Source organism: Schistocerca americana, chromosome X (assembly GCF_021461395.2).
Source record: "Schistocerca americana isolate TAMUIC-IGC-003095 chromosome X, iqSchAmer2.1, whole genome shotgun sequence".
In the NCBI taxonomy this organism is placed as follows: domain Eukaryota; kingdom Metazoa; phylum Arthropoda; class Insecta; order Orthoptera; family Acrididae; genus Schistocerca; species Schistocerca americana.
In genome coordinates this window covers 224,949,791-224,977,028 of record NC_060130.1, presented here as the reverse complement: position 1 = coordinate 224,977,028, position 27,238 = coordinate 224,949,791, and positions in this window count along the sequence as shown.

Here is a 27,238-nt window from a genome sequence, read left to right as displayed (position 1 = left end):
GTTGGCAGAAAGGACACTCAACAATGAAAAACAATAAAAATGAATGATAGAAGCTAGAGGTGATGTTAGTTTCCTGTTATGGGCTATCTTGTGAATACTAAAGAAAGAAACAGTGACCTAGAGTAAACTGCAAGGACCCATCTACCGAATACTATTAAAGAATTAAACAGTAACCTACGGTAAGCTACACCTACTGATTATCCATCGTATTTATAACGTAAACAAACGTTTACATACACGTGAAAATTACCTAATGAAACTATAAAAACTGCTACCTTCAAAGTATCGAGTCTAAATGACACTAATAAACGTAAATACTGAGTACTGTACACTGACAGATGCAGGTACAAAACAAAACCCTTAGCTAACAATAAGAATTCAGAAAGTAAAGCACAAATACTAACTCTATTTTATAGGAACCGATGGGCTTACAGTACACGACCACTAAAGCCCACAACAAGCTAAGGAATTTAAGCAGACGGCGAGGTGAGTTTTAGCTTGCTGCTAACTAAATCGTATGTAAGAAGGGCTCAGAAGATGTATTATAACACTGATTTACTCAGATATTGTAGTGTAGCACTAATTTACCACGTATTTTACGTTTGTTTAACTGTTAACACTCGCAGGTTGCGCTAGTCAAACGTATACAAGGGAGGTTCAAAATGGTTCAAATGGCTCTGAGAACTATGGGACTTAACATTTGAGGTCATCAGCCCCTAGAACTTAGAACTACTTAAACCTAACTAACCTAAGGACACCACACACATCCATGCCCGAGGCGGGATTCGAACCTGTGACCGTAGCGGTCACGCGGTTCCAGACTCAAGCGCCTAGAACCGCTCGGCCAAATCCGACCGGCTATACAAGTGAGGTTAGAATTCACTGTCAGTATCACTTTTCCTAATAAAACGTATTCAGACTGCTAAATGACACTAATAAACGTAAATACTTAGTACTGTACACTGACTTACTTGATAATCCCGCGTATTTAACGTCAGTTGAGAATGTAAGCAAACGTTTGCTTACACGCGAAACTGTCCTAAACAGAAACTTCGCTTTTCCTATTCATACGCAAATAAAAACTGAAACCTTCAATTTATCAAGTCTATCTGACACTAATGCACGTAAATACTATAGAATATACAGCAAAAACATTAATTACTAGCTAAATTACTTATCTCGCAACACAGCAAGCGAAAAGCGCCCGTAGCCGGCGTTAGGGCTGCTAACACCTCGTACATTCCACAAGGGGAAAATTAAAGAAACTCTTAGAGAACTGGAAGCAGCTGTATGAATATCAACGCCTCCAATGGCAAGCCAGTACTAAGCAAAGAGGGGAAACCTGAACAACAGAACGAATATACAAAAGAATTCTGCAAGGGAAATGATCTTTAAGCCAGCATCATAGAAAAGGAAGAGATTGAGATGGGAGATATGATACTGTGAGAGGAATTTGACAGGACACTGTAAGACGTAACTGTAAACGAAGCCCCTGTAGTAGACGAGATTCCCTGAGAACTACTGAGATCCTAGCTAGTGCCAGCCATGACAAAGCTATTCCACCTGCTGTGCAAGATATAAGACAGAATACATATTCTCAAAGTTCAGGAAGAATATAATAAATCCAGTTCCAAAGACAGCAGGTGCTGACAACTGTCAATACCACCGATCCATCAGGTTAATAAATCAACGTTGCAGAATACTGACAAGAATTATTTGTAGAGGAATAGAAAAACTGGTGGAAGTCGACTTCGAGGAAGATCAGTTTTGATCCCGGAGAAACGTAGGAATATTCAAAGCAATACCGACTCTATGCCTTGTCGTAGAAGATAAGACTAGGGAAAGAAAATGTACGTTTACACAATCTGCGGATTTCTAGAAAGTTTTTAGATATTGACTGAAGTACGTACTTTCAAATTTTGAAGGTAGTTGGGATAAAATACAGGGTCCAATAGGTTATTTACAACTTCAACAGAAACAGACTCCAGTTATAACAGTCGAAGGACATGAAAGGAAAGCAGTAGTTGAGACGGGAGTCAGACATGGTTGTAGCGTATTCCCAACGTTATTCAATCTGTACGTTGAGTAAGCAGTAAAGTAAACCACGGAGAAGTTTGGGAATTAAAGTTCAAGGACAAAAAATAAAAAAAAATCGGGTACGCTGAAGACATTGTAGCTGTCAGAGACAGCAAAGAATTGGGAAGACCTGCTGTAAGAAACGTATATTGTGTTGAAAAAATTTTTAGGTGAACACCAAGAAAAGTAAAACAAGGGTAATGAACACTGAGAGATTAGGAAGTAACACACTATATGTAGTAGATGAGTTTAGCTATTGGGACAGCAAAATAATCGATGACGGCCGAAATACAGAGGATATAAAATACAGACTTGCAACACCAAGAAAAATATTCCCGAAAAAAGTAATTTCTTAACATAAAAAATCAGTTTGAATTTTAAGAAGTCTTTTCTGAAGGTAAATTATTTACCTGAACTGTAGCCGCGTGTGGATGTGAAACGTGAACGATAAGGAGTTCATACAAGAACAGAATAGAATCTTTCGAAATGTGGAGCTCTAGAATAATGCTGAACATTAGATGGGCAGACTGAGTGAGTAATGATGAGATACTGATTTGAACTGGGAAGAAAAGAAATTTGTGGTACGACTTGCCTAAAAGAGCCAACGGCCTTGCCGCAGTGGTGCCATCGATTCCCGTCAGATCACCGAAGTTAAGCGCTGTCGGGCTGGCCTACCACTTGGATGGATAACCATCCGGTCTGCCGAGAGCTGTTGACAAGCGCTTGTGAGGCAAACTGAGGAGCTACTTGAGTGAGAAGTAACGGCTCCGGTCTCGAAAACTGGCGTACGGCCGGGAGAGCGGTGTGTTGACCACATGGCCGTCCATATCTGCATCCAGTCACGCCTACGGGCTGGGATGACACGGTGGCCGGTCGGTACCGTTGGGCCTCCCTGGCCTGTTCGGGAGGAGTTTAGTTTAGTTTTACTTGCCTAAAAGAAGGGATCGGATGGTAGGACACATCCTAAGGCCTGAGGAAACGTCCGTTTGGTAATGGATGAAAAAGAGAGAGAGAGAGGGAGAGAGAGAGAGAGAGAAAGAGAGAGAGAGAGTTTGTGAAAGGGGAAAGTGGTATAATTGTAGAGGTAGACCTAGGCATGGAGCAAACAGGTTCAATTGCATGGAGGTCGCAGTAGTTACTCTGAGATGAAGAGGTTTGCACATAGTAGACTTGCAGGGAGAGCTGCATCAAACGACGACGACGACGACGACAACAATATTAAAGATGTCAGTGGCACAAAAACCGTTGGTTAGAGACTTCTGGACGAAACAGGAACCTAAAAAAACATAGAACAAAATTAGAAACGTTGAATTCTGTCTTCAGACATTCCTTCACAAAGGGAAATCGGCAAATACTGCTGTCTGTCACTAACTGTTCCGCTGCAGTAGTGACGTTGAAGAACGGCTTACGTCACTATAACGCAATTAGCTCATATGGTCCGATAGAATTCCTGCCAAGCTATAGAGAGATTTTAGTAAATACCACAGGTCGCACCTGCCTACGAGAAAGATGTAGAATCGATCCACATAAGTACTGTTCTATATAACTCACATCTACAGGGTTATTCATTTATTCATACGGTCCTCCTCGGATTGAGGACTACGCGAAAACTATGAAACATACAGAGAATGAAACATGTCGTTGGACAGAGCAGCTCTCGAACTTTCGAAGCGTAAGACGCCCCGTGCCATAGTCGCAGAGCGCACGACTTGGCGGCAGGCATGCACTGCTGGTAGCGGGTGGTATAAGTTGAGAATGTGGATCTGATAGGAGGCGTACTAGGTTAGTCCGTGAGGTTGTGGCGACCACTGTGTTCAGATAGTATAGTGGTCAGTGCATCTGCGTAATAATCAGGAGACGCAGGATCGAATCCCAGTTAGGCATAAATTTCAAACTTGCCTCTTTCATATAAATCAAAGTCCACTGGCCACTAATGTCTTCATTTCCTTTGTGTCTTGATTCATAGTGGCTGCAGGATCAAAATATTGTCTGTTCTTCCGGTTATGTCGTACAGAACAGACACCACATATACATATTGAATATATTGGATGCACGTGCTCTTCCGCCCGTATCGACTTTAGCAGCGTAACAAACGGTGTCCTTACTGTACACCTTTAAAGTGAGTTCAAAATTCGGAGAGACGCTATATCCACTTATGTGTGTCATTATTTCGTATGCTGTGTAGGTCTCACGTAGTCGTTTTCTGAAATTCCAAAGGTACTTGTGAACGATCTTGTATTTGTTGCAGAATCAAAGAACACGTTCTGAGTTCAAGCTTTGTAATCTAACTAAAAAAAAAGAAAAAACATTCCATATTCTTAGATATCCGAAATGCGTTTGATACGGTGCCTCACTGCAGACTGTTAACGAAGGTACGAGCATACGGTCTAGGTTCCCAGATATGTGAGTGGCTCGAAGACTTCTCAAGTAACAGAACCCAGTAGGTTGTACTAGACGGCGAGTATTCGTCTGGAGTGCCCCAGGGAAGTGTGATAGGACGCTCTTATTCACTATATACATAATGATCTGACAGATAAGGTGAGCAGCAATCTGCGTCTATTTGCTGCTGATGCTGCGGTATACGAGATGGCATTGTCACTGAGTGACTGCAGAACGCTACAAAGTGACATACACAAAATTTCTAGCTGGTGTGACGATTGGCAACTTGCTCTTAATGTTTTAAAATATGAGTCGACGTGGATGAGCAGGAAAAATAATTCCTTAAAATGCCAATACGGCGTTAGAAGTGTGCTGCTTGACACACTCACTTCGATTAAATATCTGTGCATAACGTTGCAAAGCAGTATGGAACTGAACGAGAGCGTAAGGATGGCACAAGTGATGGCGAATGTTCGCCATCGGTTTATTGGTCGAATTTTGGTATAATGTGGTTGATCTGTAAAGCAGACCGCACATCGAAAACTTGTGCCACCTATTCTTCAGTACCGCTCGAGTGTTTAGGATCCCCACTAAAAGGATTAAAGGAAGACATGGAAGAAATTCAGAAGCGTGATGCTATATTTGTTACCGGTAGATTCGAAAATCACCCGAGTGTTACAGGGATGCTTCGTAAACTCTGATAAGAATCCCTGGAGGAAAGATTATTGAGACGATGTAGAGAACCGGCATTTGAAGCTGAGTGCTAAATTATTCTACTGCTGCTAACATACATTTTCCATAAGGATAATTGAGATACGATCAAAGGAATTAAGGCTCGTACTGAGTATAGATTTTCAATATTTCTGTTTGGGAGTGGAACTGGAAAGAAAATGGCTAGTAGTGGTACAAGGTCTCCTCCACCGCGCACCACACGGTGGCTTCCGGAGTAGGTATGTAGATGGAGATTCTAGTTGGAACACGGCTTAGTTTCCGAAAACACGCATCATGTTGTGCTCAATTCGCGCTCTTCACACATGATATCCGCTGTCATGGATTCCGGATTGATGATGATGATATCTGGTTTGTGGGGCGCTCAACTTCGCGGTTTTCAGCGCCCCTACAAATTCCCAATCTTTAAACAGTCCAGTCTTGCCACATTCACGAATGATGATGAAACGATGCAGACAACACAAACACCCAGTCCCCGACCGGAGAAAATCCCCCACCCGGTCGGGAATTGAGCCCGGGGGCCCGTGATCCAGAAACATCAACGCTGGCCAGTAGACCCGCGGACTGGATTGAGGGAGCGCGGTTGATTTGGTTTTCCAGACATCAGAAATGCTTCTGATTCATTATCCCATAGACGTCTCTGAAGAAAATACTGTGTTATGGTTCATCTACGCAGGTTTACGACTGCATTGATATTTTCCTGTCAGGAGATAAATGGTTCAAATGGCTCTGAGCACTATACGACTTAAATTCTGAGGTCATCAGTCGCCGAGAACTTAGAACTAATTAAACCTAACCAACCTAAGGACATCACACACATCCATGCCCGAGGCAGGATTCGAATCTGCGACCGTAGCGGTCGCGCGGTTCCCGACTGTAGCGCCTAGAACCGCTCGGCCACACCGACCGGCCCTGTCAGGAGAATGGAGCACATTATCCTGGAGACATCTGCAGAGAATGAGGGTTATATCTAGTGTCCCCCACGTAAGTGTAACAGGACCGTTGCAGTTCACGATATACAGCGCAGCATTTTAGTTGCCATATCAGGCTTTACACAGATGATAGAACAGTCAACGAAGAATCTATATCCAGGAAAAACTGTAGCAACACTCATTTGGCTCTCGACAAAATATCAACCTTGTGCAAAGACTCCAAACTAACTCTTAATGTTAAGAAATGCAAAGTTGCTAGTTTCATCAAATGCAAAATCACAGTGTTCTTTGACAATTGCATTAGTGAGTCACAAATATAGTCACTCATGCCATACAAACTTTTGGGAGTACCAATGTATGAATGAACCGTTTAGACACAGATGTAGTGAAAGCCAATAATAGACTGGGATTCGTCGACAGAATACTGTAAATCTGCAGTTTGTGTACAAAAGAGGTCGTATACCAAACGCTTGTGTGGGATTCAAATCAGCTCGGAAAATAAAATAATTTACAAAGACGGGAGTCGAAGGAATACAGATAGTAGGTCACTAGAAAGTCATTAGTGACTGATAAAATGGGATCAGTAGGGTTAGGACAAACGGCTACATATTAAAGAGGCATCGAATTCATGCACACGATGGCGGTGCGGATTGTGATAGGTTTGTCTGACTGACGAGAGTCTAACAGAGATGTTGAAAAATCTTACTGCCAGACGTTCAAAGACACATTCCGTTGATATCACCAGAAACTAGTTAGTCAACGTTAAGGATTTTTTGTTAGGGTAGAAGCAACGAATATTTTTCAGCCCATTACACATGTACACCATTGCGATCGCATGGATATAACTAGGTAAATAACCCGCACAGAAGCGTTCAAGCTGTCATTCTCCTCACGCGCTATTTATGAATAGAGCGAAAGGAAATTTTAATATATGGTTCATCAAGAAGTAACGTCTTTCACAAATTTCACACTGATTCGCTGAAAAGAGCTGTAAAAGCAGAGCCGATTATTTAGACGACAGAGCATTAACTGAATCAACTGTCTTCATTTGGATGGCCTTATTACTGCTACTCATGTTGGGTTTAATATCGGCATACGTACTGTGCAAGCCACCTTGAAGTGCATGACAGAGTGTACTTAATATTCTACACCATGTTAAGACTTCCTCCCGTTCCAATTGCACTACGAGTAGTTTACTCTTGCCTTCGCGACCGCTGCGGATGCTATGATTAGGGGGCTGAAGAATATCTCAAGATTATTCACTTAATAATGATTGTTGAAACTGGTGAGATAATTGTCGTCTGCCTTTTGAGATTTTCTAGCATTTACGAGACGCTGTTCCGTGAGGCAAACAACCGATCATCTGATCTGCCCTTCTTTGTATATTCCCCGTTTGTCCTATTTGCTATGGATCCTTCACAGATGAGCAGTATTCTGGGATGCAATACATACGTTTTTGTAAGCTGTTTCCTTTGTAGACTGATTGCATTATCCTTGTATTCTACTAGTGAAACGAAGTCTGCCGTCTGTTTTACGTACGACTGAACCTATGTGATCATTCCATTTAATGTCAATACTGATTGTTACATGCAGGTATTTTTATGAGCTGAATGATTCCAGTTGTCCCTCACTGATATTGTAGTGTCTTTTTACATTTACGTGAAACGCACAGTTTTACATTTTTGTGCACTCAAAGAAAATTATCAATCTCTGCATCACAATGAAATCTTGCCAAGATCTGCAAAATGTTGGTGCAGCTGTTTTCGGGTAGTACTTCCTTACACATATCTGCATCATCTGGAAGATATGTAAGAATACAAGTAATACTGTCTGCAACGTCATTAAAATGCATAGTGAACAGCATGGACCCCTGTACACTGCCCTGGGACACGCCTGAAGTTATTTCTACTTACGTCGTTTGCTCTTCATCCAAGATAACATGCTGCGGTCTTCAAACCAAGCAGTCCTCAAACCAGCTACTAATTTTGTCTGATACGCCATACGATCCTACTTTTGTTATTAAATGTTGTCATAGTAGCGAGTCAAATGTTACGCAGAAGTCAGGAAATACTGCCTCCATATGACTATATGGAACCAAGGCTTTCTAAATGTCAAGTCAGAAAAATGTTTTCAAATTCGTAATGATTAAATTCTTCTTACGACTGGCTCTTCTGTACGCACATTGTCAGCGCAAAATTTGTCTGCGAATCATGCAAGCTTTTAGCAGTGATCGCAGAGAGTATCTTCGAGACATGTGTACATAATGTACAATCTATATTTTCTGGCATTCTGCCACGTCGAAGCTTCCATTCTCGTGCTTGATACTCAGCTAGGCACGTGGTAGAAGATACGTCTGATACGGATCACGCTAGAAAAACAAAGAGATCGGGAACATGTGTGATACCTTAATGTAGAACTACAGCGGATAAAATGCCACCTGCCTTTTCGAGAAACTGTAGTTCGCAGAGAGCGACAGGAGGTGACCGTAAGGAAAGCTGGCATCTGTGAATGGAAAATTACTGTCATTCGGAAATGAGTAGTAGTGTAAAGTAAGGGGGAGACTGAAGCGAAGTTAAGCAGTGATCTTGTGGCCTAGATGTGGCTACTGGAGAACTGTTCCCGTGCAGCGGCGATCACGACTGCGTGGCCTTGCCATTTTCCGGAAGCCGGTTTGCCAGTGTCGTAAGCGCGCGTCTCTGGCGCTCTGCTGCTACGTAGCCTTGCGCTTTCCGGTGAGCCGTTGCTGGACAAGTAATAGATTCTTATCGCGCTCGGTGGCTGTGTCTGCCGACCCTACCTTCAGAATGCAACACTTATCAATGTTCGTTGCGTTGAGACGGGAGTATTTTGGTCCACATTGGTGTTTATATAACAGCCTCTCCACAATTCAGTATCTAGTAGGAAGCACTATAGAATTGTAAATACTTTCTTTAACTTATTTTCTCTAAAGTGCTTAACATATTTTCCGATTTTTATGTGTACAAACAAATAACGGGAAAGTGTTATGTTTATTGATACTGTTACCAGGTCTGTAATGCTTTTTCAGTGTGTATGTGTACATTGCTACTGCATTTCTGAAAGTTTTGGCCCGCTATGGAAAACATCATCTATGTAAAATTTTCACGAACGTTTTAACAAGCAGTAGACCAACTCAGTAGTTCATGGTGGGACTGGTCAGTGTAAAGACGGTCGACTGTGGCATGTCGAATAATCGTTGAAATGCTAGTATATTTTGTAGGGAGAACTCTTTTTTCATTGTCACGTGTAGGAGGAGTTGTTTGGAAGAAGTGAATGTGCATCTTGGAAACCGTAAGCAGTTCAAGCTACGACTTGGAAATTTTTAGACGCATCAGAGGTGAGTGTGGCATGGTTTAACTAAATTTTGGAAAAGAGAATAGTTTTGGGACTACTGAAAGGAGGAACAGTTTCTGGGTGATCAGCAGCATTAATTTTGAGACGGTTGACATTGTTATCTACGAGGAACACTAAATAAACGCGTAACATTATAGATGGAGAGTGATGCAATCCTCTGCTCTGTTTTGCCTAATTTTAAGAAGATCGCTTTACTTTGATATAGGCTTTTAAGAGGAAATGCAAGTGCAGAAGACAACAGGAGCTGAAAACAAAAAATTACAAGCAAGAAGATTTAGAAAATCACTGTGTAGATGACAGTAAAAGGAAAAAACTATAGAGCCATTGTACTTCCTATAATCAGCAGCAATCGGTTTCGAGAACACTATTACATCGTCGCTTATTGGGACAGAACACCGCGATTACGATATCTTTTTGAGCCAAAACAGAGACAATGAATTATATTGTACTACGACGTTACGAGTTGGGACTAATCGGTATTATTCGGTGCATGAAACAGCTAACTGCTTTGTTTTAAACTGTGTCTCAATAATGTTTATTAAACGAAACTGCGAACGGTTTTTTTAACTGTATCTCAGTAGTGTGAGGGCCGAGCTTCCGAACAGTTAGTTTGGAAGGAGTAATAAACTGGCGGGTTGATACTCAAATATACGCTCAAGCAGTCGTCTTTGTTGAGTGTGAAAATCCGTGGTCCCGATAGTCTCTCTGAGAATACCTGCCACACAAGAATAAAAGAGGCAGCGTCTTGACTGCGTCCTACGAAGAATGAGAAGGGACACTGTCGTGGAGCAAAAACACACCCTTCGACACCGTCCCACGACGTTTCATCTTCATAGCCTTCCGTGACCTTTTCAGGAGATTTAATTTCACCCCCAACTCGGCAGCCCCATACAACTTACAGCATTACCTTGCCCGCTAATGGTTGGATCTGAATCTTTCTTCAGCTATGGTTGCTGTTCCATGACTGACGTCCACTTTTTCACTATCGCCTCGAGTGCAGTATGCCGGTTCTGGAAGACAAGGGTATCCACTTGCTTTGCAGTGTCATGTCATTCACAAAAAGACGGCGTCCACTTCTTAGCCGCCATTCAGATTTGTCGGACCATATTGGAAGCGCTTGAGCCACATAATTACTACCTTCCCGCCGGAGGTTCGAGTACTCCCTCGGGCATGGGTGTACGTGTTGTTCTTAGCATACGTTAGTTTAAGTAGTGTGTAAGACTAGAGACCGATGACCTCAGCAGTTTGGTCCCATAGGACTTCACACACATTTGAACATTTGAACATAATTACTATGTTTTATGATAATCAATGCTTGCCGTACTCTTCCAACAGCTGAGTATGGAGTGTTGCGGCGTCGTTCTCTTTCAAATGCAGAAAATGAACTAGTACACGGTAGCCCACTTTTTCAATGAGCTATGTATTTTGTTGTGGCTCCTCAAGTGGCGTACTACGTTACTATGACGCGAAGGTTTCAGCGTGTACCAGAACTGCAGAGAGTCCTACAACAGAAACAAAAAATTAATGAAACCATTTTACATTTCCTAGATGATTATTAAAACATTATGAGTATTCTTCGTATAAAACACTGGAAGATCGGTGTTAGGTTGTTAGTATTGTAAAGCCTCGTCACCAGTTTTTTAGAGGCCTCCCCGCTACTACTGTGGAGGCCGAGTTGCCATTGTTGTTACAGTAGGCCTAGTTTGTGAAACGACTTCTGGTGTAGTACACCGCTACGACAATTTCTCCCTGCCGGGAGGCCGCATGCGGGGGAGTTCAGCCGCCGTATTGCAAGTCCTTCTTAGTTGACGCCACTTCGGAGATTTGCCAGTCAATGATGATGAAGGACACACAACACCCAGTCATTTCGAGGCAGAGAAAATCCCTGTCTCCACATGGAGTCGAACCCGGGACCCCGTGCGCGGGAAGCGAGAACGCTATTGCAAGACCACGAGCTGCGGACTCCATGTCACTATTACACAGTTATGTGCTAAGATGAGGTAAGAGGATAGGAGAACGAAGATTCTACAACACACCAACAAAATAGATACAAATTCACACAAATAAGTTAAAATGTTTACTTATCTTTGTGACTAGTGGAATAAGGAAGTACGCAACACTGCTTGTAATATAACGCAAGAAAGGCCCTCAATGGCTAACAAGGGGACCCTCGATACTGTAAATCACGAATTTTGATGCGCTTCAAACATGATGTAGAGGCACTTACCCTGAGTAGCTGGCTATCCGATTTTTTAGCGACGGACCTTGGTTTTTGAGAAAATCGATTTTGAAGTTCATTGCTCGATTTGTAAATCCGTGATATTACATTTCGAGGAAGTCAGCGTAGCACACCGGTAAAGCTTCACGCCTATCGCGCTGGAGGTACCGTGTTCGAATCTTGCTCGTGTACTTTTTTTTCAAAAACGACCGAATTTTTCAATTTTATTTCAAAGAATATCAAGAAACAGTGTAAGATGTGAAAATTATTAAGATATGTTCACTTATTAATTTTTTCAAGTATTCATTCCGTTTGTGGTTCGCATCATATTCTCCCAATTCATCTTCGCCGTTGAAATCTATCAATTCATCATCAATAATGATCTGTCTTTCGGCCAAGAGATCCTGCATTGCGATACATATCTCATCGCCAATTGCAACGGAACTGGCAGAGATCACGCTAAGTCGTGTATTCGTTACGAGATTCAAATCGCGGAGTAGATTTTCGGCGTATTTAATGTCATTTGTGATTTCGCCTTTTGATTCTTCGTTCAACTCCTCTACTTGTGGATCTTCTTCTGCTGCACTACTGCAGAAACACTTGGTTCTTCCATTTCACAGAATTTTTCTAACACATAGCACTAGAGACGCTTTGCGAGCAACTGACGCTGTAGTTAGATGCGAACATAAAGGAATGCAACTCGCATCCTCATTGGCCTAGGGGCTGGGGTCTCGTTAAGGCTAACGGTATTCACGGGAGAGGGGACTATAATGGGAGGAGATCGATTTCAGGTAATACAAGAAGTGACCGTTGTACGAACATTTGAAACTCCAACTGCGAACCACAAACGGAATGAATATTTGAAAAAATTAATAACTGAATACATCTTTATAATTTCGCACACCTTACACTTATTATTGATATTTTTTGAAAGAAAATGGAAAAATTCGATCGATTTTGAAAAAAAAAGTACACGAACAGGATTCGATCACAATACCTCCAGCGTGGAAGACGTGTACCTTTACCTCTGCGATACGCTGACACCACCTAGCGTGATCCCTCTCAGATCCGTTGCAATTGGCGATGAGATGTGTATCGCAATACAGGATCATTATTGATGATGAATTGATAGATTTCAACGAAGAAGATGAATTGGGAGAAAATCATGCGAACCACAAACGGAATGAATATTGAAAAAAAAATAATAACTGAATATATCTTAATAATTTCGCAAATCTTACACTGTTTGTTGATATTCTTTGAAATAAAATTGAAAATTCGGTTGTTTTTGAAAAAAAATAGTTCACGCGCAAGATTAGAACACGGTACGTCCAGTGCGGTAGGCGTGAAGCTTTACCGCTGCGCTACGCTGACTTACTCGAAATATATGTAATGTTACGGATATACAAATCGCGCAATGAGCTTCAAAATCGATTTTCTCAAAAACCAAGGTCCGACGATAAAACACCGGATAGCCAGGTACTCAAGGTAAGTGCCTCTCCAACATATTTGAAGCGCAACAAAATCCATGATTTACAGTATGGATGGTCTCCTTGCAAGTGAAAATAATCGTAGGTAAGAGTTCACAGTACGTAGCAAATGCAATTTACAACTGTCTGTTCACTTCCAAGAGCTCACTAAACGATGTTACCTGTTTGAGTCAGCCCTGGACGATGGTCTATAACCAAGTGTGCGAGAACTGCTCTTCTGTCTTGCGAGTAGATTTCTGTCCGATGTCGTCTGGTCATTGGTGTATTGTATTCGGTCGGCAAACCGCCGAGGAGAGATCGATTCTTCATCCTCAGCGCCGCCCGTGGAACTCGCGCAAGTGTCGAGTCTCTGTGCACTGGCACTAGTTTGCATCTTGGCGCCTGTGGTGCTTTTGCCCTGGCTGTGTCTTGTTCGGACGACACAGGAGTTGGGGTCGAAAGGGTGAGATGTGGCCCGGCAGGGAATAGACTTCGGCGGATTCCCGAGGGTCGAGGCCAAGCGGCGGGTATCCGTCTGGATTTGTGCAATCTGAAACAGTGCTGGCGGCTACCAGGAAGAGTGATGACAAACCGGCTACCGTATGAGGAACGTCTATGCTTCCTACTCATGTTTGATACCACAAATGTCAGGCAATATTTATGGTGAGCAACGATAACTTCATGACCTGACATTACGATGCGATGAATCGTGTGGCCTATGGGGATGACGTTGGTCATTCCAGCCGGACACGGCACTGTCTCCTGCCAGGCTGTATTCGCCTACAACTCATAATTCGGATGTGACGTCGCAAACTGTGGGTGATTAAAGCTTTATGTATCACTTCTTACAGCGGACGTCTAGTGCCTTCAGCATCTTCGAAATAATGCTACTGAATACAAAAAAAAGTCGTAAGTTTGGATTGGAACAACCAGTATTCTATAGCGAGAGGCTGTCTGTAAAATACTGTGACTTTATGGGTGAAGAAATAACAGGTATTACTGCATAGTCCACTTTTAAGTAAATTAACGTTTCCAGAATGAGATTTTCACTCTGCAGCGGAGTGTGCGCTGAAATGAAACTTCCTGGCAGATTAAAACTGTGTGCCGAGCCGAGACTCGAACTCGGGACCTTTGCCTTTCGCGTGCAAGTGCTCTGCCAACCTTTTTTTTTTTTTTTCAGGGCCTCCCTTCTCCCCTCACAGCCCTTCCAAACGTTCACGTTGTTTTGCCTTCTTCGGCTAGCTTCTATGCTTTTGTCGTTTTTATTATTAGTAGTATTATTAAGAGTCCATCCTTCTACCAACTTTTTTTACTTTTTTATTTTATGTACTTTTTTTGTATTTTGATGCCAAATCCTCATGTTTCTTACTTTTTTTGCGAGTGCTCGGCCACTTTTTTTCTTTTTTTTTGGCGGCTTCCTAATTTTTTTCATTAAGCTGGATGCCTAAATTACCTTTGCTAACATAAACGAGAATAAATATTTCGTCTTAGTATTAATTAAAGGAAATGAATCTTCCTCTGGCTAATGGGAAGACAAGTATGTTGAAATAAACTGAAGTCTCTCATTTTCATCAGGAAAACATAAAATCTTGTATTCCCTTAAAAAACGTTTTTTAGAACTTAAAGCTTCTCTGCGTATGGCATAAGATAATTAAAAAATAAAATACATAAAATTTGATGTCTAATTTCTTCATGAGGATGTAGACTGGTGCGTCTTGCCACGAATTTGATTTCTCTTCTGTTGTGTCTCGTGAAAGAATCTAAGACATTCTGGTTCCAGTTATCTGTAATCGTGCAAGGTTGACATCTCTGAATTCCGTACCAGTCTTAATCTATTATTGTTCTCTGTATAATTTTTTTCCATGAGTCTATTTAGGAAGCATGCATATTTTTTTTGTAGTCTTTTGTCCGTATGAGATGATGTAGCTGAGTCGTTAGATACACCCAGTAATCTTCTTTGATTTCATTTTCTGCCTTCAAGATATAGTGCAGCGTGTGCCCTTTTAGCCAGTTAACAGCATTTCTTTTCGTATTAGGATATGGCACTGCGTCTGGAGTCAGAAAATCTACGGCGGTGAAAACGGTTGGAGATGTTCTGTTAACGGTCGCTAATTTCTGCTTAGCTATATGCCATATGTCTCTTACTCTTTCACACATGAATCGGTGTTCTTCAGTGTCAAGAAGGTTGCATGACGCGCACAAGGGCGAATTTGTGAGTTGTATAGCCTACAGTTTGGAATTAGTTGATATTTTCCTGTTGACTGCATTATACCAAGTTGCTTTCACCTTGGAGGGTAAGTTCTGATAGTGGATATTTTTCCAAATTGCAGACCAGTCGTTGTTGGGGTATTCTCTTTCAATAATATTTCCTTCCTTAGCTTCCATCAAATATGTATAGATGTCCTTTACTTTCGTCAATTGCTGTTCTGAGAGCCTCGATGAGATATAACTGTACTCAACGAGAAAAGTTTTTAGGTGACAAAGACCAGCTGGTATATGCTGCACATCTATTGGCGACTGCATGCTCGCAGGAGCAATTTCATTCAGCAAGTGGGCCGTTAAGCTGTCGGGCATCTGTTTCCATTGCTTGCACATTCGACACACATACACCGCTAGTGACCCGTAACTGACATCAACGAGGTTTAAACCGCCTTTCCTTGTTGGGAGTGTTAGTGTATTGAACTTCACTTTGAAAATGTTGCCGTGGCTTACAAAGCTTCCTATCGCGGACAAAATTCTTCTGGCTGTTTCTAATGGCATCGGGAAAGCTTGGACAACATAGTTAAGTTTGGATGTTATATACACATTTACTAGTGTGGTTTTCTGTATCTCGTCCAGTTGCCTCATACTGTTTCCTTGTGCAGATGCTCGTATGCTTGCAAGTAGTTTTTTACAATTGACGGCAATAGTGTGTTGGATGTTACTCCTAAATTCAATACCCAAACATTTCAATGTGGATACTTCCGTCAGTTGTCCCCGATTTTGCATGCATATTCCTCTGCCTAGGTTCATGATGCCTGACTTCCTTTTATTTAGTTTGGCGCCAGAAGCAAGTCCTTATGTGTGAACAATCTGAAGAGCTTTCGCCACTTCATCCTCTTATTTAGTTTGGCGCCAGAAGCAAGTTCTTATGTGTGAACAATCTGAAGAGCTTTCGCCACTTCATCTTCATTTATAACCAGGACGCCCACATCATCGCCGTAGGCGTTGCACACTATTTTCTTGCCGTTCATACACAATCCTTGCAGGTGATGCGTGAGTGTCGCGAGGAGAGGTTCTATTGCTATTGCGAAAAGGGCCATTGACATTGGGCAACCTTGACGTACGGATCCAGTCAATTCAATCTCTCTACTTAGTTTATCATTATTCGTGCTACACTGTTCTTCAAAAGTTATTGAATAATCCTCACGAATCGTGGTGGGAATCCCATTACTTCGATGATTCTGAGGAGATACTCATGATCTACTCTGTCAAACGCCTTCTCGAAGTCTAAAGACACTAAAGCACATTTTATTCGGCATACATTTGCGGTTGATATTATATCCCTACATTCGCATATAATCTGATAGATGTTTCTGTCTTTGCCTTCATATGTTTACTACGGGCCAGTTACAGAGTTAATAACCATTTTTATTCTTCTTGCTAATAAGCGGGCCATAATTTTGTAATCACTGTTGAGTAATGTTACTGGGCGAAGGTTTTCAATTGCTTTGCTAAGTGAGTTTTTAGGAATTAGAACTATGATCCCTTCAGGAAATTCCTTGGGAGCGTCAACATTTCCATTCATGAGTTCGTTGTACATGCACAGCAACTTGCTTTTCATTTGTGGCCAGAACACTTGGTAGAATTCCACGGGGATACCATCAGGTCCTGGAGACTTATTTTTAGGACACTGTGCTGTTGCGTCTTTCAATTCGTCCTCTTCTATTTTAGCCGTGAGATTTTCTACTTTCTCTGTACTAATTCGTTCTGATACGTTTGTAACAAGATCTCGCCGCGCCTCGTCGACGGTAGGTTTGGTGGACATCATATCTGAGATACATTTATGAACAGCGTTTCGAATTTCATTCTGTTTTGTGTGACTGGTCCCATCATGTAATTTAACTTCTGTCAGTATTTTTTCTGTTTCCTCTGTTATTCTCACGCATTACATGGTACATAGCTGTTTCTTCTCCTTCTACAATGTTTTGTATTCTCGCTCTGACGTTAAAACCTTCTGACTGTCGCCGCTTCAGTGCTAAAAGTTTTGCTTTAACTTTCTGAATCCGGCTAAAATTCTCCATTAACCGTGTGTCCAGGGTGTACAGGTCTCTAAGCCAGCTAAAATAAAATTCAGTCGTCTTTTTAATCCAGAAACTTTTCTGTCGTGAGTAATCGATCAGCATTCTTCTTATTTTAGGCTTAGCACATTGTAACCACCAAACTATGGCAGAATCGTATAGCGGGAATCGTTTCTCTCACTCTTGCCAGACATTAGTAAATGCTACGCGACATTCCTCATCTTGTAGATGTGTAATGTTGAGTTTCCATATGCCCCTCGCTCGGTAAGTCTCTTGTTTTTCCAAATTTACTGTGGTGATGTACGCGGCGTGGTCAGAAAACATAGTGGGCCAGACCTCAGACTGGAGTACATGGTTCTTAAGGTTGGACGAGATGTTAATTCTGTCTAGCCTGCTTGCGACTGGTAAAATATGTGAAACCGGGCTGTGCGCCATGGGTATGTTCCCAGGTATCGTTAACTGCATTTGGTGGACTATTCTTTCCAGTTCTAAGGACTTGTTGAAATTCGGTGTCTGGTCTTTCGGACTAAGTACATAATTAAAATCGCCGGCTAGGATTATATAATCTTGACGTGTACCGAAGAGATGAACGATTTCACTTTTAAAAAAATCCACTCTAGCACGTCTGTTATTGTTGCCTGATGGTGCATAAACGTTGATGATGCGGGCGTTATTAACAGTCACTGCAACTCCTCTACTGTTTTCAAGTTTTGCTATTTGTGTGACACGGATGCTTTCTTTCGTGAGAATTGCGGTTCCCAGCTCTGCACCGATACCGGGGTTTATTATGGCGTTGTACCCACGTATCTTTTCTAATTTAATATCTGTTACTTCCTGTAACAGTAGTACATCAACGTCAGCTGCGTATAGAAAGTCTTACAGATGTTGTAAATGCAGGGAGGAGCGTATCTTATTAATGTTCAACGTGGCGAATTTGTAGGCTTGTGCTGCGTTCATATTGTCCTATTCACTAGCGAAGTCAATATTCGTCATACGAAGTGCTTGTGGTGTCACCGCCAGACACCACACTTGCTGGGTGGTAGCCTTTAAATCGGCCGCGGTCCGTTAGCATACGTCGGACCCGCGTGTCGCCACTATCAGTGATTGCAGACCGAGCGCCGCCGCACGGCAGGTCTACAGAGACTTCCTAGCACTCGCCCCAGTTGTACAGCCGACTTTGCTAGCGATGGTTCACTGACAAAATACGCTCTCATTTGCCGAGACGATAGTTAGCGTAGCCTTCAGCTACGTCATTTGCTACGACCTAGCAAGGCGCCATTACCAGTTACTATTGATGCTGTAAAACATGTACCGTCAAGAGCGATGTTCACCATTTATGGATTAAAGTTAAGTATTCCACAGCTACGTCCTTTTTTGCTAGTCTAATTTCCTTGACCTGTTCCAGACCTCACGCCAGCCCGCGTGAGCTAAAACGCGTGCCTTTCGGCTTCCTCTCATAGTGGGTTGGCTCTCTTGCCAATCCACAACATTGCTGTCGGAGGAAAATCCTTTTTCACATGTATGTTCCGGCAATGATGTATCCATCGTGTTCAGTTGATCTCTTGGGGCAGGAGGCTGTTCCGTTCCTCCAGTTTCATTCAATTCTTCATCTTGATGCATTTCATCCGATTAATCAGCCCAGGTTTTGTGTTGATTAGCTTTCGATGTCTCTTTTTCTGCATTTCTAGTCTCAGGGAAAACCTTGTGTGCATCGAAATTTGCTAGCAGCTTCAATCTCTCGTGTGATGAATGGTCCGTTGACATGGGGCATGGTGTATTTGATTTGGCTTGCAAGGGGTCAGGTGCCTGCATACTCAGAACCGGATTACTATGCTGTTCTTCATGCAGTTTGTGGCTGATCTGCTTTGCTTTTTCTCGCAAAGGCGGTATCTGTTGTTCAGCGCCCTTGTGAGCTAGTTTTTATGTTTCCTTGGAGGACTGACTCTTGGGGAGGTTTCAACATTTTCCATTGCCTCTTGGGTATCTTGCGCTCGGCCCTGTTCGATGGCAAGTGATGGGTTGGTTTCCTTGAAGTTTTCTGGAGGCTGCCCATTCTGAAGGACTATAATTGGTTCAGGGGTTTGTTCTATTTGAACAGAGATATTTGGTTCTTTTTCTTGACTCTTTGGTTGTGTTGTCACCGTCGAGTCGCTAACTTGCATTATCACTTCATTGTCGCGAGCTGCATCATCCTGAGTAGCGTCCCGACTAGCGTCAGGAGCGTGACGCGTATGGAGTTGTCCAGCGGCTGCCGCTACATAAGTTAAAGGCAATGTTGACACGGCTGGGGGTCTCACTGCTTCGCCCGCAGGTAGCTGGGCCGCTCGGCGTTGTATACACTGCGAGCGGACATGGCCTGTACCGCCGCAAGACGCGCAGGTTCTTGGCTGCCCATCATATATTACTATAGCCCGATAACCACAAACATTTATATACGAGCGTATGTGCTTGTGTAAATCAACTCGCAGTTGCCTGATACCATTCAAGACGGGGAACTTGTGAGCAAGAGACCACTTTTCTGCAAAATTGCTAATTATTCTCACATAAGGAGCTACCACCGAATTGATCTGGTCAGCGGTGATTTCAAATGGTAGCTCAAAGACACGGACAGTCCTTAATCCAAAGGGAGCATGCGTAACACGAACTTCATTAATATTGCCATCGTGATGTTTGAACCTAAATGTTCCGCCACTAGATTCAACAATTTTGTCACACAATTCCGTGTTTTTAAGCTTGGCACACACAATGCTACTCACAATTGAAAGGTGAATATCTATAATATCCTCAAACGAAATTTTCACAACTTCCTCTAGCCATGTCTCAATTTCGAACGAATTCGATGTCAGCCCTTTCTGGTCAAAAACAAATTTCAGCGTGTCTCTTCTATTAGGTTGATCCATCTCTCCTTCTAATATGAATCCATCAAGAGTCTCAAATAACGCTGCTGACTACTGCAGCAGGCGCTTGACTTACCGAGGGGAGCGCAGCAGACCGTAGCGCACAGCACACGCCTGAGGTCCGCACACCACGGCCGCCAAAAACCGACTACCAACTGACTTACCCAAGCACGACTCACGGCCCGCCCTCACAGCTTTACTTCTGCCAGTACCTCGCCTCCTATCTTCCAAACGTTAGAGAAGCTATCCTGCGAGCTTTTTTTTTCAAAATCGACCGATATTTTCAATTTTATTTCAAGGAATATCAATGATAAGTGTAAGGTGTGCGAAATCATAAAGATATATTCAGTTATTAATTTTTTTAGATATTCATTCCGTTTGCGGTTCGCAGTGGGAGTCCCAAATGTTCGTACAACGGTCACTTCTTGTATTATCTGAAATCGATCTCCTCCCATTATAATCCCCTCTCCCGTGAATACCGTTAGCCTTAACGAGACCCCAGCCCCTAGGCCAATGAGGATGCGAGTTGCATTCCTTTATGTTCGCATCTAACTACAGCGTCAGTTGCTCGCAAAGCGTCTCTAGTGCTATGCGTTAGAAAAAATTCTGTGAAATGGAAGAACCAAGTGTTTCTGCAGTAGTGCAGCAGAAGAAGATCCACAAGTAGAGGAGCTGAACGAAGAATCAAAAGGCGAAATCACAAATGACATTAAATACGCCGAAAATCTACTCCGCGATTTGAATCCCGTAACGAATACACGACTTAGCGTGATCTCTGCCAGTTCCGTTGCAATTGGCGGTGAGATATGTATCGCAATGCAGGATCTCTTGGCCAAAAGACAGATCATTATTGATGATGAATTGATAGATTTCAACGGCGGAGATGAATTGGGAGAATATGATGCGAACCACAAACGGAATGAATACTTGAAAAAATTAATAAGTGAACATATCTTAATAATTTTCACATCTTACACTGTTTCTTGATATTCTTTGAAATAAAATTGAAAAATTCGGTCGTTTTTGAAAAAAAAGTACACGAGCAAGATTCGAACACGGTACCTCCAGCGCGATAGGCGTGAAGCTTTACCGGTGTGCTACGCTGACTTGCTCGAAATGTAATATCACGGATTTACAAATCGAGCAATGAACTTCAAAATCGATTTTCTCAAAAACCAAGGTCCGTCGCTAAAAAATCGGATAGCCAGCTACTCAGGGTAAGTGCCTCTACAACATGTTTGAAGCGCATCAAAATTCGTGATTTACAGTATCGAAGGTCCCCTTGTTAGCCATTGAGGGCCTTTCTTGCGTTATATTACAAGCAGTGTTGCGTACTTCCTTATTCCACTAGTCACAAAGATAAGTAAACATTTTAACTTATTTGTGTGAATTTGTTTCTAATTTGTTGGAGTGTTGTAGAATCTTCGTTCTCCTATCCTCTTACCTCATCTTAGCACATAAGTATGTAATAGTGACATGGAGTCCGCAGCTCGTGGTTTTGCAATAGCGTTCTCGCTTCCCGCGCACGGGGTCCAGTGTTCGACTCCCTGTGGAGACAGGGATTTTCTCTGCCTCGAAATGACTGGGTGTTGTGTGTCCTTCATCATCATTGACTCGCAAATCGTTGAAGTCGCGTCAACTAAAAAGGACTTGCAATACGGCGGCTGAACCCTCCGCATGGGGCCTCCCGGCCAACACTGCCATAAGATCATTTCATTCAGTGGCAGGGAGAAACTGTCTTAGCGGTGTACTGCACCAGAAGTCGTTTCACAAACTCGGCCTACCATAACAATAATGGGAACTCAGCCTCCACAGTAGTAGCGCGGAGGGCTTTACAAAACTGGCGACGAGGCTTTTTCAAAACTACCAGCCTAACACCTATCTTCCAGTGTTTTATACGAAGAATACTCATAATGTTTTAATAATCATCTAGGAAAAGTAAAATGATTTGGTTAATTTTTTGTTTCTGTTGTAGGACTCTCTGCAGTCCTGGTACACGCTGAAACCTTCGCGTCATAGTAACGTAGTACGCCACTTGAGGAGCCACAACAAAATACATAGCTCATTGAAAAAGTGGGCTACCGTGTACTAGTTCATTTTCTGCATTTGAAAGAGAACGACGCCGCAACACTCCATACTCAGTTGTTGGAAGAGTACGGCAAGAATTGATTATCATAAAACATAGTAATTATGTTCAAATGTGTGTAAAGTCCTATGGGACCAAACTGCTGAGGTCATCGGTCCCTAGTCTTACACACTACTTAAACTAAGGTATGCTAAGAACAGCACGTACTCCCATGCCCGAGGGAGGACTCGAACCTCCGGCGGGAGGGTAGTAATTATGTGGCGCACACGCGTCCAATATGATCAGACAAATCTGAATGGCGTGTAAGAAGTGGACGCCATCTTTCTGTGAACGACATGACACTGCAACGTAATTGGATGTCCTTGTCCTCGAGAACCGGCATACTGCACTCGAGGCGATAGTGAAAGAGTGGACGTCAGTCATAGAATAGGAACCATCGCTGAAGAAGATTCAGATCTAACCATCAGTGGGCATGGTGATGCTGTAAGTTGTATGGGGCTGCCATGTTGGGGGTGAAATTAAATCTCCTGAAAAGGTCACGCAAGGCTATGAAGACGAAACATCGTGGGACGTTGTCGAATTGGGTGTTTTTGCTCCACGTCAGTGTCCCTCCTCATTCTGTTTAGCACGCAGCCAAGACGCTGCCTCTTTTGTTATTGCGTGGCAGGTATTCTCAAAGTGACGACGAGGTGATTTTAGAAGAAGCAGTCAAAATACAGACTTCGACAGCGTGTGTCGCTACCAAGCCATACAAAGTTGGGAAATATGTGTCACATTGTAGGACTCTTATATACGGGGTGTCCAGTTTATCTTGACCATCCTAAATAACTGTTTGTCCGATGCAAAATACAAAATGTTTCAAGCAAATGTTCTTTAGCCGTCAGGGGAATATCAATCAGCATGATTGCCTTCGTTGTAGCTTTGTTTTTTACAAAGGTATGAACAACGGTATGACTTTCTTAAATTGCTCTCTGTATTTTTTATTCAGTAATTCATTTTATCTCCTAAAGACCTATTCAGAAATGTATCACAGTGTACCATTCACTGAAACACAACGTTATTAATTACATAACACAACATTGACGTTGATGCTCGCAGCGCTTAGTGCAGGTACTCGGGGTAATGGAACACATCAACGTGCTGACGTTGACAGAGGACAAACATAAACATGAGTAGAATGCACACGCATCATTCCATCAACCATTGTCAGTTGAAGAATTGTGTGAGTCGAACCCACACCAACGAAGAGAAGGTAAAAATGCTGCACATCTATGGGGAATGTAAGTTAGCAGAACAGTAACTGCAATACTGTTTTCTTAAATACGGTTACATTTAGTACAGTAGTTTAGTCTTTTTAGATACTGTTGTGTAGAGTAGGCATACAGTAAAGGCTGCCCTTCCTACAAACTGCATCGACATAACTTTTCTTTAATTGTTATTGATGAAGGTAGGTGGAATGCTACGCAGGCAGCAGAACTGTACAGAGAGCGATATCCTGACAAGAACCCACCTTCCCGATGGACGTTTTCTCGTCTTGTTGCGACGCTTCAGGAAACGGGAAGTTTCAACCTACGACAATGCAATCATCGTAGCACTCGCACAGACGAAGCTGCCGAAGTTACTGTCCTCGCTTCCGTTGCTATGAATCCACATGTGAGCACGCGACAGCTTGAACTCGAGATTGGCATTCCTAAAACCAGTGCACATCGTATTCTTACACGTCACCGGCTCCATCCTTACCATGTACACCTAAATCGGGAATTGTATGGGAATGATTTCCAGAATCGTGTACAGTTCTGTCAGTGGGCACAGCAGCAACCCGAACTTCTTCTACAATGTTCTATTTACCGATGAATGTTCCTTCTCAAACAGTGGGCAGGTAAATACAAGGAACATGCATTACTGGTCCAGCGACAATCCACGATGGCTTAGACAGGTGGAACATCAGCGTCAATGGAGAGTTAACGTCTGGTGTGGGATTCTTGTTACTACAATTATTGTCCCTTATTTCATCAATGGCAGTCTAAACGGCAGAGTGTATGCCGACTTCCTCAGACGAATTCCTCTTCCTCTTCTGCATGAAGTGCCGCTAAGAACCAGAATGCTTATACGGTATCAACACGATGGATGTCCAGCGCATAATGCCTTGCGTGCACGTCGTGTGCTGAACCGAAGGTATCCTACCTGATGGATTGGTCGAGGCGGAACAGTTACTTGACCTGCTAGGTCTTCTGATTTAAATCCTCTGGACTTTTTTCTTTGGAGATGCGTTAAAGACGTTGTCTATCGCGATTGCAACTACTCCAGAGGACATGCAGGAATCTATCGTGCTTGTTTGTAATTCTCTTCAGCAGGCAACACTGGAAGCAGTAAATAATTCTTTCATTCAACGAGTGCACCAGTGTATCGGTGTCCAGGGTCACCACTTGAGCATCTCTGAATGTTCTACTCATGGGCAATGGTACAGGAAACTCAAAGTCAATTTTGTGTTATGTTTTTACTTGGTTTTCATTTGTTTCATGACAGCGCCAGCAAGTGGACGAGTTTGTGATCCCGGGCTGAAAGTCAATGTAGTGTTATGTAATTAATAACGTTGTGTTTCAGTGAGTGGTACACGGTGATACATTTCTGAATAGGCCTTCAGGACAGGAAATGAATTACCGAATAAAAAACAGCGGGTGCCATTTAAAAAAGTCATACTGCTGTTCATGTCTTTATAAAAAACAAAGCTACAACGAAGGCAATCATGCTGATTGATGTCCCCTGCAGCTAAAGAACATTTGCTTGAAACATTTTGTAATTTGCATCTGGATAAACAGTTATTTAGGGTGCTCAAGATAAATGGGACACCCCGTATAGAAGGACTTGCACCAACAGCAAGTTTCGTGATCGCACGTTTACCTGTTGTGGGCATTTGCACATTGATGAGCGGTTTTGGAATTCCAGCTCGCCTTCCAACTCGCTGCTTCTGCAGCTCTCTTCGCATAGATTTTGTGCAGAATGGTTTAGCGAGTGCAACATCCTGTTCTGTAGTGACTTTGCAGCTGTCGTTACTTTTCATCAAAATCCTTTTCAAGAAACGGCAAGCACTTGGACTCTCTTGTTTACGGAAGCTCGCACCGAGCACCAATAATGTCCTCACGTTCGAATTCATTTAGCTGTGACATAATGCACTCAAAACTACACAGAACACGGTTCAGATAACGACTGATACTTGCGACGTGTTGAGAGGAAAGATAAGGTATATTGGATACTAGGTGGACTGGTTTTCAGCTGTCACACAATTATTCGAGGGCAATATTTCGGAATGATTCTTAAGAATTGTGTTATCCAATACACAGCTGAAACTGTATACTTTATTAGAGACGATCGATTTCAGTCTAGGATCAGACCATCATCGGGTCCACTGTACCAATATTTCTGAATGAATCTACACAGGGCGCTTCCAAAAACCCTTCGACACACATCAGCCAAAATTTTGCTTCTCGCAACAAACGTATTCTTACTATATATAAGAGTGCCGGCTTTCATTGCCAATATCACTGAAGGTAAAACTTTCTATGTGATAAGGCCGTGTCATGTTCTTCTTAAACTGCTTTCTCAGTATTAGACGTGGGAAGTTGGCAAAATGGTTCAAATGGCTCTGAGATCTATGGGACTTTACATCTGAGGTCATCAGTCCCCTAGAACTTAGAACTACTTAAACCTAGCTAACCTAAGGACATCACACACATCCGTGCCCCAGGCAGGATTCGAATCTGCGACCGTAGCGGTCTTGAAAGTTGAACGTTCATATTTTTTGGAAAGCTGGTTACCGAGTCTGCTGTTGTGTGCATACACAAACTCTGCGACTGAGATATTATTTTCGGGAGTGGTAGCGAGCGAATAGTTGTTGAGAGTAGTCGGACACAGCCAGCCGTGGAGAGAATCCGCGCGTCAGGTGAGGTCGCAGCCCGCTCTGACCGTGCTAGTAGCGCCACAGGAGGTTTTGGTATTAATCGAGGATTTTTGGTAATTTGCCTTTGTGGATTTTTGGTAATTTGCCTTTTTGCTATACGTAGTTGTTACTTGCTTGCACACTGGAGGAATTTCATCATATTTGTGTATAACTACTTTGAGAACAATATTCGTATCTTTGTTGTGACCAGATACGTTATTATTGATTATTAACATCTTCATTTAAGAATATAGTAAATTAAAAGTTTTTATTGGTTCTTTTCATTTTTACACCGTTTAAGGATTGTTGGCCAGTCCCCTCGTGATCATTCAATTTCTATATACCAGGTGATCAAAAAGTCAGAATAAGTTTGAAAACTTAATAAACCACGGAATAATGTAGATAGAGAGGTAAAAATTGAGACACATGCTTGGAATGACATGGGGTTTTATTTTTTGTTTTTTGTTCTGTATCAGAATACTGATATGTCCGATAATAGGAGGTTCCAGAAAATGTTTGAGTACTGACATGGCGGAATAAGGGTTTCCATAATACAAGTTGTACGGCTACATATCCGATTTTGTGGTCACGATGATAAAAGTTTCACCAGATTGTCTTGCAATTTTTAGAGGAAACTATAGACAACGATAATGTTGTCAGAGATTGAGCTTTACAAATTTCCATACGTCTTTCAACATGCCAATAATAATTATTATTACAAGTTTTGACAAACAAGCTTACAACTTTTTGAGACTTCTGTTGGGGTCTTCTTCTGGAATCGTTTGGTGTCCACGGCTGGTTGAACCGAACCGAGAAGATCAGAAGATTCCTAAATAAGTTCCCAGTAGAGGAGTCGAAATGTC